Source organism: Zalophus californianus, chromosome X, assembly GCF_009762305.2.
Source record: "Zalophus californianus isolate mZalCal1 chromosome X, mZalCal1.pri.v2, whole genome shotgun sequence".
In the NCBI taxonomy this organism is placed as follows: Eukaryota; Metazoa; Chordata; class Mammalia; order Carnivora; family Otariidae; genus Zalophus; species Zalophus californianus.
This window is the reverse complement of record NC_045612.1, coordinates 24,415,361-24,431,975: the sequence shown is the minus strand read 5'-3', so window position 1 is coordinate 24,431,975 and position 16,615 is coordinate 24,415,361.

Sequence of the window (16,615 nt, the reverse complement as noted above, 5' to 3'; positions counted from 1 at the left end):
TAGCTTTAGACCCTATTAAACCTCTGCTTAATATCTAGTGCCTGACATTTCATAAGCCCTCAATAAATATTTTTGAATGAATGAATTTTAAAAATGAATAAATACTTAAATATCTTAAGATAAAAAGATTTGTTAGATCTCTCCTTGATATCAAGCTTTGATAAGGTTGGGCTTGGTTGAAAGGTGAAAGATGTTGGGTGTCTATTGAGAATAGTGGAACAAGGCTGCTCTGAAGGATATGGAAGAGATACTAAAAAAGGATGCTGTAGGCTCTTAAACTTTATTTACTTCATAACTTTTCCTAGTGTTGGGATACTACATTATGACTTAGTGCCTTAATAAAAGATGTTCTAATTATAATTCCATTTTTTTGTGACACAGCCTTTTTTTTATCTTATATTTACTAAGATACAAACTATCCTTTCTAGTATATCCAGGGAGTATCCACACTTTAAAGAAATCATTGAGGCACCTGGATGTCCCAGTTAGTTAAACTTCCAACTCTTGGTTTTGGCTTAGGCCATGATCTTGCAGTCATGGGATCAAGCCCTGTGTGGGGCTCTGTACTAGCATGGAGTCTGCTTCAGATTCTCTCTCCCTCTCCCTCCCACTACTCTCTCTTTCTCTCTCTCTCTCAAATAAGTAAATAAAACTTTTAACAAAAAAGAAGAAATCATTGAAGCATGACTGTCTCCTCATTACTAGATTAGATTATTCCTCCCTTTTCCTACATTGTTTTTATACTCAAGACTTTTAAGAAAGTTTATGGATTCAACCAGGATTGTGTAATAGAGTGGCATTTGCCCAGTGGAAAAAGAGATGCACATTGTATGTGTATACCTTATAAATATAGTTGAGTATTTATATTTAAATATTTAAATATATACATATTTATATATATAATTTATATATATTTTTATATATATAATAGACACCAATATATTTTATATACTAAAGGTGAGAGAAAGAGATTTAACAAGCAAACCTTAGGATTTATTTTCACTTGTTAATTGTAGCTCCTCCATAGGATCATCCAGCCCTCTTCCTGAGTCATTAATAAGGAATTCATAAAAATCAGCCATTAATAGAAGAGATTAATTAAATAATACATCACAATTTAAATAATGGTCAAAACTGGTTACAATGAAAACTGTCCATGAATTGATCACTTGCAATTTATAGAAGCCCATCTGCCTTGGTTTTTAATCTACTCAAATTGTTTTTTGGCCAGTAGCACTGCCTGAGGCAAATTTATATCAATCTGACAAAAAGCAATAGAAAGTCTTGCTTCAGAGATTTTCATTGCTTAAAGCTACAATACTTCTTTAAAAGCTCCAAGGTGTTATAATTAAAAATGTATCAATTGCTTAACTTGTCAACCAAAGGCAGTTATTGTAAAGCATTATTTCCCCTCAAACGGCTAGATTCTCATTGTTCATGTGTGATTGCATTTATAGAAAAAATATAAGTAAAGTGTAAATTTAACTTCTAGGAATTAAAGTTCATCAAAATATCTCCAAAACCTTTTGGAATCTGTTTACTTTTTGGGAGGCTGTACATACTAACTTTCCATTCGCATTTATAGATAAATGTGCAAACACAATTAATGTGCAGGTTTTTGATGGTGACTTGAGAGGAGAGGTGGAAAAACTTCCTCTGGAAATGCTAATTTGACTTTAGTAACAGAATGGCAATTGAAACTGTAAAGATATTTCTTTTTAGTGATTTCTTCTTTATTTTATCCTTCCCTTGCCTGCTCTTTTTCCCCAAGAAATGAAGAATGAAATTAGTAACGTAATGTTTAAAGAAATAATTAAGCACTGCAGGCTCAAATCATAATAATTTAGGACAATTTCATGCTTTTACCACCATACCAAATTAGCAAATTTTCTCTGTTACAAAAAAGTTCATGAAGCAAAATTATCCTATCTTCCCCTGATTCCACTGCCAATAAAAAACAAAACAAACAGGCAGACACATGGATGTCAAAGAGAATTTTTTTTTTACCTTGTATGAAAAGGAATAAAATCAGTTCTTCACTAATTAAAATTTAAGAATCAGTTCCACTCTGTTGTGTGTGTACAAACAAGTTGCTTTTCATGGAAAGATTTTATTTTAATTAAATAACAGACTCAACCCACTGCAAATAATTGTGTTGTTAATCTCCCTACACTACTTTGACCTGAAAGTGAGGAAAAACTGGCCAATGTTAATCAATTGCCTTAGAGGAACACAGAGCTCTTTTGACAGAGGTGCATAATGGATGAAGCACAAAATGAGATAATTGGGAGATGTTTATCCTAGAGGGTGCTAAATTTGTAATTACAATTAAAAAGTTCTCATATCCTAATATTATTCTTTGGAGAGGCACACACTCTGTCTTCATCTGACTGCATCAATATATATTTTTCCAAACCAATAAAGTTCTGTTCATCTGTGACCTGGCCTGAGGTTGGGAATTTAAGAGAAGAATGTAAATAATACCAACTATTCATATTTTTTTCTTAATGTAAGTGCTATTGCATAGTCATTCAGAGATAGCTTCTTAACCAGAGAAGTAATGTCCTTCTTGAATATATGACCCTGGAGTGGATCTAGAAAAAAATAAGTAATTGAATGCTTTTCTCCAAAGTTTTAGAAGTGCCTTGTTTCAGGATTATGTCTTATAAACTCCAAAATCACCAACTGAATGTCTGTGTATTAGGATGTTAGAGAATTCATGGACAGATAAAGAATTTTTCAGAGGTGTTTTATTCAAGTAGTGATAGTTCAACAACTTGTTTCTACCAAGAAAATTACAACATGTTGTTGAGAGCTCTTTTGTGACCTGTCATATAGTCAAGGTATAATCCCTTAACACATAACAATAATAGAGTTATTAATATATTGCATTATATTTCTTCACCATTTTTAAAACACTTTTGTTGGTTCCTTGAGAGTTCCCTGGGTGAAATTCAAAACTGGCCGCATAGGTGGAAGGCAAAAAGAGACTGAACAAAGAGGAAGACCACCTCATATTGGTAGGTGGCAGTTTTAATACACAAGGGAATTTACATACTAGGCTTGTCTTGGGTAGATACAAGACAAATAGATCTCTGCAACTGCCTTAATGGGGCTCAGTCTCAACGAGGCCTGACTGTCACAAGGCCGCATCTTTGAAGTGGTTCCTAGTGTGAGAATGGTGAGCTGAATGTACATTCCAAGAACAGAGGAAAGGGTAAGAATTCTCCAACTGCCTGGGTCCAGCTCACAGTTCAAACTTCAGTCACATCCTCTCAGTGAGTTCCTTACAACAATCTTGTGAAATACGGATGTTTTCATCATCTCCATTGCCATTGTCTAGTTGAGAATTTTGGGGCTTAGTCAGTGGGTAGCAGAAAGAGAATTTGAATTCAGGTCTTCTGACTCTAGTTCTAATGCTTATTTTCCCATTGCAACATTAAGATATAATAATTTTCTTTTTAAAGATTTTATTTATTTATTTGAGAGAGAGAGAATGAGAGACAGAGAGCATGAGAGGGAAGAGGGTCAGAGGGAGAAGCAGACTCCCAACTGAGCAGGGAGCCCGATGTGGGACTCGATCCCGGGACTCCAGGATCATGACCTGAGCCGAAGGCAGTCGCTTAACCAACTGAGCCACCCAGGCGCCCAAGACATAATAATTTAAAGAGCCAAAGAAGAACGTAGAAAGGGGTTAAAACCATAATACTGATGATCATTCTTTGCAGGCCAGTCACAGGTATATTTACTAGCCTTATTTCTTTCACAAGTTTCACAGTGCTCATAATGCATGTCATAATGCCTAGCTACGTGACTGGTCTGGATAGATCATAGAAAACATCCATTTTAATTTAAATATTTATAATCTACATCTCTCTGCTAAGACATATCCTCCAGTTGGTCTATAAGCCCTTAACAATTACTTTGAGAAGGTTTTACTGTGGCCATAGTTATTATTGGTGAAAAAAAAAAAAAGAACATTTCAAGAATCAATGCTCAGACAGGAATGGGGACCCTCAGAAGTTTTATGAGACATCAATGCTGAAGCCTTCATTTCTGTTTCAAAGTTTAAGTGCTGTTTAAATCTTATTATTTTCAGGGTAACTGTATAAAGGATTTAAAAAAATAATTTAATACATTCAGGTAGAGTTTCATGATGCTTATTTAATATTAGGGTTGAAAGGAAACTTAGCGTCTACTCCAAATCCTTTCTTTGTACAAATAAAGATGATAAGGTTCAGAGATGCTGTAACTTGCCCAAGTCCTCACAGTTAGTGGAAATACAATTCTGTTTTCTTGTGTGCCACGTAAATCTCTTTCCATCAGATCCCCTAAGTCTCTCCTCAGTCCGCTGCAAATGTATGTTTGAGTAAAACATATAATTTTAATATTAGAGTAATCATAGTTGCATAAAATTAGAACCCAAATAAAATGACTTTTTATCTTATGTTTAATAATATGAATTCTCAATGTTTTTCACTAGTAAAAATAACATTATTATTACAAATTACATTATTGTGTTTTCTAATTCTGTATTACTCTCAGGTGAACTTTTTAAAAATTTTATTTATTTATTTGAGAGGGAGAGAGAGAGAGAGCACAAGTGGAGAGAGGGGCAGAGGGAGAGGGAGAAGCAGACTCCCAAAGTGGGGCTCAATCCCAGAACCCTGGGATCATGACCTAAGCCAAAGACAGATGCTTAACCTACTGAGCCACTCAGGCACCCCCAGGTTAATGTTTTTAATGTCAAAGCCTCCGGGCTTCATTTAATCCACTTGTGATTATTAGAATATGCCAATATGAGCTATTTCTCAATAATTACATGAATAAAAACATTGTGTATATATGACTCATAAGCTTAACATTTAAGACTATTAGTTTTTTAAGATGGCATGTTCAGCTCTAAATGAAGACCCCACCTTCTGATTAGATAAAAAATCTTTTAGGTTTTCTTAGAGTAGTCACATTAGTTATGCTATGAATCAAAAATAATTTAACTTATTTTGCATCACATGAAAGCATTTTATGAGGTAGAATACAACATAGTGTAAAGAATAAAAAAAAATTGACTCTTGTACTTTGCATTTTTTCATAAGCTACAAAACAGAAACATCAGAGTTTCAGACGTTTAACATAAAATATGATGTCTAGATAATACTACAAATGTTCCCTGTGTTCTTGTTCCTCTTCCTCTTTTTATGTTTTCTCACTGTAATTGCAAGTTTTGTAACCACTCTCACTGCCTCTAATTTCTCTTCTTATAATTCTGAATTCAGCTGTCAGATTAATCTGTCTAAAACCATTTTCAGGATAAGACTTTTAATTGATTCTCAATACCTAAATTTAAATGTTTCCACAATCTGTCCCTACCTATCCTTCTCCAGCTTTTCTCCTGCTTGAGCATTGTAAAACCCGGTGCATTTCCTGCACTGTCCAGGGGAGGGGGCCCCTACCCACAAATAAGAAGTATTGGTTTCCTGGCTAGTCCTGAAATGATTATACAGACTCCAGGCTATCTCAGATAGCTAAAAGGAACCATTCAGAGCATTTGAGGAATACCTCTAGTTTGTAATATTTTTAAGACAAATACAGGACAATGGGTGACAGCACTATGAATCTTCAGTTAGTAAACACCCAAAATACTCACTTTGAACCCTAATAATCTCCCCTCTCTCTTCCTCCTTGCATATATTACTCTCTCTCCAGTATTTCTCTTTTCTATCTTCCTCAACAATTCTAAGTATATGACTTAAACATTCTGTACCTCATTTTCTTAATCTGTAAAACGAGGATGAGAGTAACACCTAATCCATAGAGTCAATATGAGTATTCAACATAAATCACATGGAACAATGCCTGACATATAGTAAGTTTTCTTTTTTTGATGGGGAGGCTATGTGCTTAAATATTTATTAGCCATGTTTTGATATAAAAATTAATGCATATCTTTTTTTTATGTACTGTTCAATGATTCATTAGTTGCATGTAACACCCAGTGCTCCATCACATCATGTGCCCTCCTTAATACCCATCCCCCAGTAACCCATTCCCTATCCCCCTCCGCTCTGTAACCCTCAGTTTGACACCTGGAGTTAAGAGTCTCTCACAGTTTGTCTCCTCTGTTTTCTTAACACTCGGTTTTCCCTCCCTTCCCCTATGGTCCTCTGTGCTATTCCTTATATTCCTCATATGAGTGAAACCATATGATAATTGTCTTTCTATAGTAAGTTTTCAATAAGTGTTAACTATTATTCATTTTGTTATCATCATTACTACATCATTGTTATCATCATCATCATCATTTCCCAGCAACCCCTGAACATGATATAAAATGGAAGAATGCATTTTGTATTTTTCTTACCCAGTATATTTTAGTTCAGGTTTCTATCTTTAATTTTGAAATGCCATTTATTGAATTCATAATACATAATTATGAAAATAACAAAAGAACAACATTAAATTGATTACTCTATAGGACTATTTGTTCTTCTCTTGCAATCAATAGCCTTAAATGGGAAGATGAGACTGGAGAGCTCTACTTCTGCTCAAGTGGGTAAGATGACCTTTTTAGAAAAAAAAGGGAGGAAATGGGAGAAAAAAAGAGGAGAATAACACTTCCACAACATGGCAGCCAAGTGGCATCTCATTCAAAGTTTCAACTACCTAGAATTTGTGAAGGCAGAAACGTTTTCTCCTTCAATTTTGTATAGAGCTACGGTGTGTTAATTGTTAAAATGGTGCCTTCTCTTATGAATATCTTCCAAATTCTAGAATAATGCAGGGCACCTGGGTGGCTCAGTGGTTGGGCATCTGCCTTCAGTTCAGATCATGATCTGAGGGTCCTGGGATTGAACCCCGCATCCAGCTCCCTGCTCAGCCAGAGGCTTGCTTCTCCCTCTCCCACTCCCCCTGCTTGTGTTCCCTATCTCAATGTCTCTCTCTCTCTCTGTCAAATAAATAAATAAAATCTTAAAAAAAATTCTAGAATAATGTCATAAACTTAATAAATATACGCCAAGTATTTATTTTCTGCCAGACACTATATAAAACAGGTGCTCAAAAGCTTATGCAATAAATGTTTATATTTGGATGGTGTCTTAATAATAAGAACAAAAACGAAAAAGCTCTTCATATTATCAAATGACTTACTTTGGGTAAGTTGTATTCTTATTTAAGCACTTCTTTGTTTAAATCCTTGGCATTTTTTTCTATACCTACATACACTTATCATATAATTATTTTCTCTTTCCAGATAGATTACAATGTCTCTGAGGGCAGGGACTATGCCTGCTATAAATGTTGTGAATTTTTTAATCACTCTATTTTCTATGGATTTAAAATGTCCTGGAATTCACTGAAAATAAGAGTTTAGTATTTGGTTGCACATGTATCCAAAAGCATCTAGCATAAAGATAAACGAGCATTTTTTTCTGAGATTCTTGTGTTCAGTTTCCTCAAGTAACTGTGATGCACCTTATGGAAGCTACTTTTCAACTGACTAGGATTATCTTTTTTTTTTTTTTAAGAGAGAGAGAGAGCACCCATGCATGTGTACCCGACTGGCAAGGGAGAGCAGGGGGGAGGCAGGCAGAGGGAGAGAGGAAATTCCAAGTAGGCTCCACAGGGCTTGATCCCACAACCCCGAGATCATGACTGGAGCCAAAATCAAGAGTCAAGGCTTAACCGACTGAGCCACCCAGGCACCCCTCAACTAACTAGGATTATCAACAACTGCCTCTCATCCTGCAGTTTTTAGCTATCAGCAAATCCATGTTTTTTACTTAGTCCCTTTCTTGTTTTATACCCCCTACTAAGATGGAAAGCAGTATAAAAAGCTTACTCTCCCTTTATTTTTTTCATTACATGTGTTAAATAGAGATTTGTGTTTTGTTTTGTTTTGTTTTGTTTTGTGTTTAATGAGTGTGTTTGCAAAATCATCATGGTTTTATGTCTTCTATTACAAGATTACAGACCTGTGATTAGAATATTCCAATTTTCTACTAAAGGAAACCTCAAAATGCCCATGACTTCTGTCACACACCTCACTTAGCTGGCAGTAACAGAAGTGAGCTCAGAAGTCAGGAACAATGTTTTTACCTCTATGAGTCATAACATTTCAGGGCTGGAGAGGAAACAGAACTCAGAGGTCTGTATTGTAAAGCCAGTGGTAATAACTGCAACGCACTTTAATTAGAAAGAAAATATCTTCCGTCCTTTTAGGAGAAGAAAGTGCTTTTCACCTAGTTTTAATTTAATGACTTCCTGTTATAGCTGTTGAATTTTAAATGACAAATTTTGCTGTTCAGTTTTCATACTGGATGAAGGAATTTGCCACTTAGCATATTTATAACTCAACCCAATTTTAGTGATAAATATTTGGTATTTCAGATAACATACTTAATGAGCTCATGGATGTTTCAAATAAACTGTGCCATTTTTTTCACTTGTGCATGGATTTTATTACTAGTTGAAAACTCTGAACACCTCTCCCCTTCTTCCTTTTCTCTCATGTCCTTTCCCCTCACTCTGGAAGCCTTTGAGTGAAGGTGCACATCTGCTCCCATAAACACACAAATTAGCACATCAATGTTTCTGATGAAAAAAAAAGTCAGTGCAATAAGAGAAGGTTTTGAAAGTAAGCCAGTTTGTCAGTAAATCATAAGCTTCATTACCATAAAACTCTAACAAATAGAACCCACATCTCATTAACTGAAAGCACAATATGACTGCAGCAATATTCATGTCCCCAAAGAGTGCTTATCCATAGGAAAAAAAGATAAAAGTTTTGCTTAGAGCTGCCACTAATGACAGCGTTAACTTTATTAAAGAATGTCTAAGCATTTTGCAAATGTACATTTTACCCCCTCCCCCATCTTTTTTTCTGATTAAGCATAGTGACTGGTTATACAGTATAAGAGTTAGATGATAATAGCTTCGTTCTACTTTAACACCATTCTAATTATGCTCTACTAAGGATGGAGACCATTTTTTCCAGGAACTGCTTCTAACTGTCTATGGCTGGTAAAATTCTTCCACATTACATTTAAGGCCAAAATTCTGCACGCCATTTATTTCCCTGATGAATCTCTGTAAAGGTAAAGGAGAAGGCATTCACTTCCCTACTTTTTGCAAAATAGAAACTTATTTTCAAACCTGGAGTATTCTATCATTTTGAAAGTGCTTCTATCACTTCCAAACCAACTTTTTTTAAAAGATTTTATTTATTTATTCATGACAGACGAGAGAGAGAGAGGCAGAGGGAGAAGCAGGCTCCCAAGGAACAAGGAGCCCGATGCGGGACTCGATCCTGAGCGGAAGGCAGACGCTTAACCATCTGAGCCACCCAGGCACCCTCCAAACCCACTTCTAATTAAGTTATTTTGTCCTTATTTGGTAAAAAACAATTCTTTAATAACTATGCTATTGTGTGTGTCATTCTGTATCATTTTTTAAAAAGCTTTATTTAATTATTTATTTATTTGTCAGAGAGAGCACACACAAGCAGGGGGAGCGGCAGGCAGAGGGAGAAGCAGTCTCCCCGCTGAGTAGGGTGCCCAATGCGGGGATTCGATCCTGGGATCCTGACCCCAGCTGAAGGCATACATTTAACCAACTGAACCACCCAGGCATCCCTGTTCTGTATGTTTAAAAATATTTTGGGGGGCGCCTGGGTGGCTCAGTCGTTAAGAGTCTGCCTTCGGCTAGGGTCGTGGCCCTGGGGTCCTGGGATAGAGCCCCGCATCAGGTTCCTTGCTCTGCTGGAAGCCTGCTTCTCCCTCTCTCGTTCCCCCTGCTTGTGTTCCCTCTCTTGCTGTGTCTCTCTCTGTCAAATGAATAAATAAAATCTTTAAAAAAATAAAAATAATAAAAAATATTTTTTAAATTCTAAGAAAGCAAAACTATTTGTAGTAAAGTTTTGCTAAAGAGTACCAGTTTCAGAAAGAAGACCTAATTCCAAATTAGATAGTTCAAACTGCTGAAGAGTGCCACTTTCAGAAAGGAGAACTAATCCCAAATTAAGTAATTAGGCTGACAGAAGGTAACACAGAGTAATGGGGAGTAAAGGCATTGCCTGTTTAAGATGAGTAAGAATGGTTGTTTCATCACCTATTTAGAGACTAAGTTTGTGAAAATAATAAGGTAAAAGTTTAAATGCCATAATGTCTTGGACTTGCTTAAAAATACTCTAGGAAAAAAGTAGGGGAACGATGAAAAATGAAACATTATTGGAAAAAATGTTGGTAATTGTTGAGGCTGGGTGATGAGTATATGGGAGTTCTCTATACTATTCTCTTTACCTATGTGAATGCTTGAATTTCTCATAATTTAAATTTTAAACAAGGAAAAATATTTTAAAGCATATTGGGTAAGCAGGTGTAACCTCTCTTTTATCTGTTTTCTATTATGCAAGGAAAACAGGAAAGGCTGAAGGAGAGTCAGTATTGTGGAAGGAAAGTTCTGCTGTGTTCCATTGTCAGAGTAGGAGTTGAATCCTGAATATGCCAACTATTAGCTTTATGACTTTTTGCAAATACCTGAACTTCTTCATTTATAAAATGGGGATGATTATTTATACATCACAAATTTGTTATGAGGATTAACTAGAAAAAGATATGTGCATGTAAGTGCTGCATAAATGCTCTTTTCCTTTACCTAGAAATAAGATTGCTAAGGAAGAAGTAAGACAGCAATCTTAAAAATAAAGAAAAGTAACCCTCAGTTTGAACAAACTGAGGGTTGCTGGAGTGGTCGAGGGTGGGAGGGATGGGGTGGCTGGGTGATGGACATTGGGGAAGATATGTGCTACGGTGAGCGCTGTGAATTGTGTAAGACTGTTGAATCACAGATCTGTACTTCTGAAACAAATAACGCAACATATTTTAAGAAAAAAGAAAAAGAAGAAGATAGCAGGAGAAAAAAAATAAAGAAAAGTAAAAAACACAGTTTAATTAGAATTTCACAGAAAATATGAATTTTTAATATAAGTATGACCCTTGCAATATTTAGGGCAGAAGGAGACCAACTTACCTGAAAATCAAATATGACTGTCTGTATTTGAACTGTCAACCACATCTGAAAGTGATACTTTAATAAGTTAAATAGTCTTGCAAAGCCTTGCCGTAACAAGTATAATGAATTTCCAGGTAAGAGTGTTAGCTATAGTATTAGGGTTAGCACCTAATGGAAGATTTGGCATTGAAAAAACAAAAGGAGACTATTAATAAAGAAGATATTTAGCAGAGTGATAACAACCCAGAAATACAAACAATTCCAAATCTCCAAGGGCTAAATATTGCTTGAGATTATCCATAAATAAAGGGCAGGAGAAAAAGGAAGGAGTATTTAAAAACCTAGGCTCCCAAAAAGGTTACAACACAAGAGGTTTCTGACATCAGGGGAAAAGAAACAATGTGTTTGCTTTCTTGTTTTTATTAAAGCTATTTAATGTTTTTTCAAGTGGTGTTTTTGATTAACAATGTGACTTGGAAATTTTGTTAAACATGTGTGTCTGGGAGACCAATGTATTTACTTTAAATTCATTCTCTGTCTCTGTCTGGCTGTCTCTGTCTCCCCCACACATGGTTTTAACTCCTCTGTTCCTTCTACTGTTCAATTGTTCATTGTTTCTTTAATATGTTACTTGAATTTCTATATCTATTTTACTAGGAATGCATCTCTTTATGTTCTTAACATTCTTTTTTGAATTTTAACAATAATTTTTTTAAAAAGCACAGCCTTAGAACTATAAAATGGTGTGCCTGAAATCCTCAGTAAGCAATATCCAAAAAAGACTTGGATCCAAGGTTTTGCTTACCAAATAAAGGAGTATCATCTCAAGTGAAACTAATACAAATGTTTCTCTACTCTATGTGTAGTATTACTATTTTTCATGGGGGCATAGTTAAAATATTCAATCATATCTACAACAAGTCAAATCCATACATGTATTAACTTAAAGTTAGAATTTTAAAAAAGCAAACAAACTGGCAGCCGTCTTAGAAGTTCACTTGAAGTTCTATGCACATTTATGAGCTGCTATAGAAGTAAAATGCACACAATTATGAGCAGATACACAAATTTAAAATGCTGATTAACACACAAAAAATGCCCACTCAGTGAATCTCTATTATCAAATATTGCTGTGCAAAGTTTTAGCTTGACTGTATCCATACATAAATTTACAATTGCTCTTTATTTGTTCAATGTGATATTTAGATGTTTCTTTCTGCATGTTGCCTTTGTACTTCACATATATGTTTTGTTCCCCTTGAGGGAGCATATATTTTCCTTCTTTTATAACACTTCAGAAACACCTAGTGTTTTACAAAAAATGCACAGAATTACAAAAAAACTGAGTTAGAAATATCAAATAATGTTATATTGCTTCTCTTAAGTAGTCAAATAACATCCAGCATATAAAGGTCAATTCTTTAAACCAGACCCAGACTAGAGGAGGCAAACGAGGTATGTATGGTGCAGATTCAAGGAGACATGCATTCTCAGGGAAGGCATGGCACTTTTCTGATTCTGAAGGCTAACACCTCAAATTTTGCACCCAAACTGCCTCACTTGCCTCACCCTATTTCAGGCCCTGACTTTAAAAGTGCCAGCACGCTGGGTCACCTGGGTGGATCAGTTGGTTAAGCGTCTGACTCTTGATTTCGGCTCAGGTCATGATCTCAGAGTTGTGAGATGGAGCCCAGGCTTGGTCTCCCTGCTTAGCTGGGAGTCGGCTCCTCTCCCTCTCCCTCTCCCTCTGCCCCTCCCTCTGCTCGCTCTCATGTGTGCATGCGCTCTCTCTCTCCCTCCCTCATAAATAAGTAAATCTTTAAAAATAAATAAATAAAAGTGCCAGCATGCTTATAATAGCACTTGTATGTTTAAAGCTCCACTTTTGAAAAAGAGAAAAAAAAAAGATTTCTTATGAAAACTTTAAGTAGAGTGTATCAGAGAACTTTGCCAGAATAAGGCACAGTTTTTCTCCAGCATGTATCACAGTCATGCTGAAACATCTGCTCACCTCTGCAAGCTACTTTCAGCTTCTTGACATAGGACTATTTGCTGATTGCCACCTGCTTGTGCAGCTCATGCTTTAAGTTTTGTCATTCTTTGCCAATTCTTGCTACTCCTCTGGGACCAAGAGTAAATAGAAGAGATTCTTTGTATTCTTAAGATATTACATTTGAATATATCTTTGGCTTTTTTTCCTTTTCTCAGATTTTCTCTTCATAGTCAAGATGTTTCACATCCCACACTAAAATTTTAACAATATTTATTCATAAATGTTAAAGTAAAGATAATAATGCAGTTATAATTAGCATGATGACATTAAACCCTCAATATTACCTGACAAAGTTACTGAGCCACATGTGCTTAGGAAATTGTTGGATTTGCTTCTGTAGTAAAAAGTTACAACACACTTCCTTCTTAATGTTCTTTTTATGCAGTAGAGAAGTACTCAGTAAAATAATATGAAACTAATTGTTGCAATCTAAGACTGAAGCTGTGATCTTGTTATTATTACCATGATGGGAAAAATGCAAGCTATCATGATGGCAAAATGTAATACTGTTATGTCATAAAATAATAGTAGAGTAATAGCATATATCTGTGATGATTTTTAAAAAATAGTTTGAAGCAGGGGTGCCTGGATGGCTCAGTGGGTTAAGCATTGGACTCTTGATTTTGGCTCAGGTCATGATCTCAGGGTCCTGAGATAGAGCCCTGAGTCAGGCTCCACACTCAGTGTGGAATCTGCTTAAGATCTTCTGCTTCTTTTTTTTTTTCTAAGATTTTTTTTTAAAGATTTTATTTATTTATTCATGAGAGAGAGAGAGAGACAGAGGGAGAAGCAGGCTCCCAAGGAGCAGGGAGCCTGACGCGGGACTTGATCCCAGGACTCCAGGATCATGACCTGAGCCGAAGGCAGACGCTTAACCATCTGAGCCACCCAGGCACCCAAGATCTTCTGCTTCTGCTCCTCCCCTGCTCCCACTCTCTCCTCTCTCCCTCTCTCTCTTAAAAAAATGGTTTGAAGCAGCCAAAAGATGTATGTATACTTCTGGTGTGGGAAAAACACAAAGGTAAAGCACCATTTTTGCCACATCATAGCAAGACCACATACTATTAACATGACACCTCTATTGATGTTAACCTTGATTTCTAGGCTGAGGTAGTGTTGTCCAGGTTTCTCCACTATATAGAGGTACTCTTTTTCTCCCTTTCTAGACTGTACTTCTTAGAAGGAAGTTACTATGCTTAACTCACACTTAATGAATGGGGAATTATGATCTCCCTCAATGAGAGTGGAGTAACTATATAAAATATTTGGAATTCTTATGCAAGAAAGGTTTGTCCTTAGTTCCCCTTTCATTTATTTATTCAATTTTTTATATATATCATCATGAACTCATAGATATTTAATTTACACTTGGGTTATAATCCAATGTTACTTAAATTAATTTGTTGAAATTATTCCAACTTTGTTCATTGGGAACTCTTTCAATGCAATACTATGTTCTTTTGGCATATCACATCATTGTGGTTTTTTCTTTTTCTTTTCTTTTCTTTTTGCACTTCCTTTCATTCTGGCAGTAGAAGGTGCTCCAGTTTCATCTTGTACATTTCCTGTCCCAGTCTCCACTCAGCTGTATCTCCAAGGAGTCCTGGTTCCCTTACTGGAGAATGATACTAGAAAACAAGATCTAGATACTACATGTGCTCATTGCTACTTGGGTGTTGTTGCTTCTTGGCTCCCTCAGCTGACAAAGCAAGGGGATATATGTGTGTGTAATAAACAATGTGTATACAAATATTATACAAGTATTTCTCTATGCAATCATCCTTATCTTTATTAAGCTAAATTAACACCAGTTCATACTGATGTCTCCTACTCTAATCCTTTACCACATGCATCATTCTAGCCTCCTTCCTGTGCTTAATTGTAAACCCTCTTTGATAATGACAAACGCGGTTCCCACCATTTGCCATGTATTTACTTAATTGTTCAATTCCCATGTATGTGTATAAAAATATCAGAATTGTTAACCCATACAATCATGGGAAAGTAATTTATCAACTAGAGCTTAGTGTTTCTGTACAGCTCTTTTTGCCTTTAGTCTTTTTTTTAATTTAATTTAATTTTATTATGTTATGTTAGTCACCATACAATACATCATTAGTTTTTGATATGGTGATCCACGATCCATTGTTTTCGTATAACACCCAGTGCTCCATGCAGTATGTGCCCTTCTTAATACCCATCACCAGGCTAACCCATCCGCCCACCCCCCTCCCCTCTAAAACCCTCAGTTTGTTTCTCAGAGTCCATAATCTCTCATGGTTCGTCTCCCCCTATGATTCCCCCCTTCATTTTTCCCTTCCGTTTCCTAATGTCCTCCATGCTATCCTTTATGTTCCACAAATAAGTGAAACCATATGATAATTGACTTTCTCTACTTGACTTATTTCACTTAGCATAATCTCCTCCAGTCCCATCCATGTTGATGTAAAAGTTGGGTATTCATCTTTTTTGATGGATGAGTAACATTCCATTGTATATATGGAGCACATCTTCTTTATCCATTCATCTACTGAAGGGTATCTTGGCTTTTTCCACAGTTTGGCTATTGCAGACATTGCTGCTATGAACATTGGGGTGCATATGGCCTGTAGTCTTACAGAGTCCACTCATTTCCAAAGTTACATAGATCTGAAACTTATTCCTCCACCTCTTTTAGTGAGATTGTTTTAAAAATTTGTAATATAGTTAACTGGTTTTGTCACATTCTGCATTCCATCCTGAGATTTCCCTGACCTCACAAAAGATGTTTTTAATTTGCATACATTTCAATTACCTCCTTGTGCTCTGAAGTTAATGGGTTTTGACAAAAATATAGTGCTATGTACCCACACTTAAGAATATCATATCCAGGGCTACCTGGATGGCTCAGTCGTTAAGCATCTGCCTTTGGTTCAGATCACAATCCCAGAGATCAAGCCCCACATTGGGTTCCCTCCTCAGTGGGGATCCTGCTTCTCCCTCTGCCTGCCATCCCCCCCTGCTTGTGTTCCCTCTCCCCCCCATCAAATAAATAAAATCTTAAAAAAAAAGAATATCATATCCAATAGTTCTTCTATTCTTAACAATTCCCTGTGCTTCACCTGTTAAAGCCTCCCCAATTCCCTGCAATCCTCTAGTAAAAAAGTTCTGTTCCCCTTTTGATTAATAATTCCATCTTTAAATTATTTCTCTCTTCTCCCATTCTACTCTAAGCATTCATGAGAAGCCAAGCCACACCTTCAACACTTTTCTTAGATATTTCCTCAGCCAAATATTTAATGTATTGCTCACAAGTTCTACCTTCCACAAAACATTTGGCAAAACATTGGCAGGAACACAATTCAGCCAAGCTCTTTACCACTTTATAACAAAGATCACCTTTCCTCTAGTCTCTGATAGATTCCTTATTTCTATCTGAGACCCAATCAAAATGGCCTTTACCACCCATATTTCAACCAACATTCTGTTCATGACCTCTTAGATATTCTCTAAGAAGATGAAGGTTTTCTCTTACAGTAGTCCTCTTCCATGAGCTCTCACTAGAATCACCCT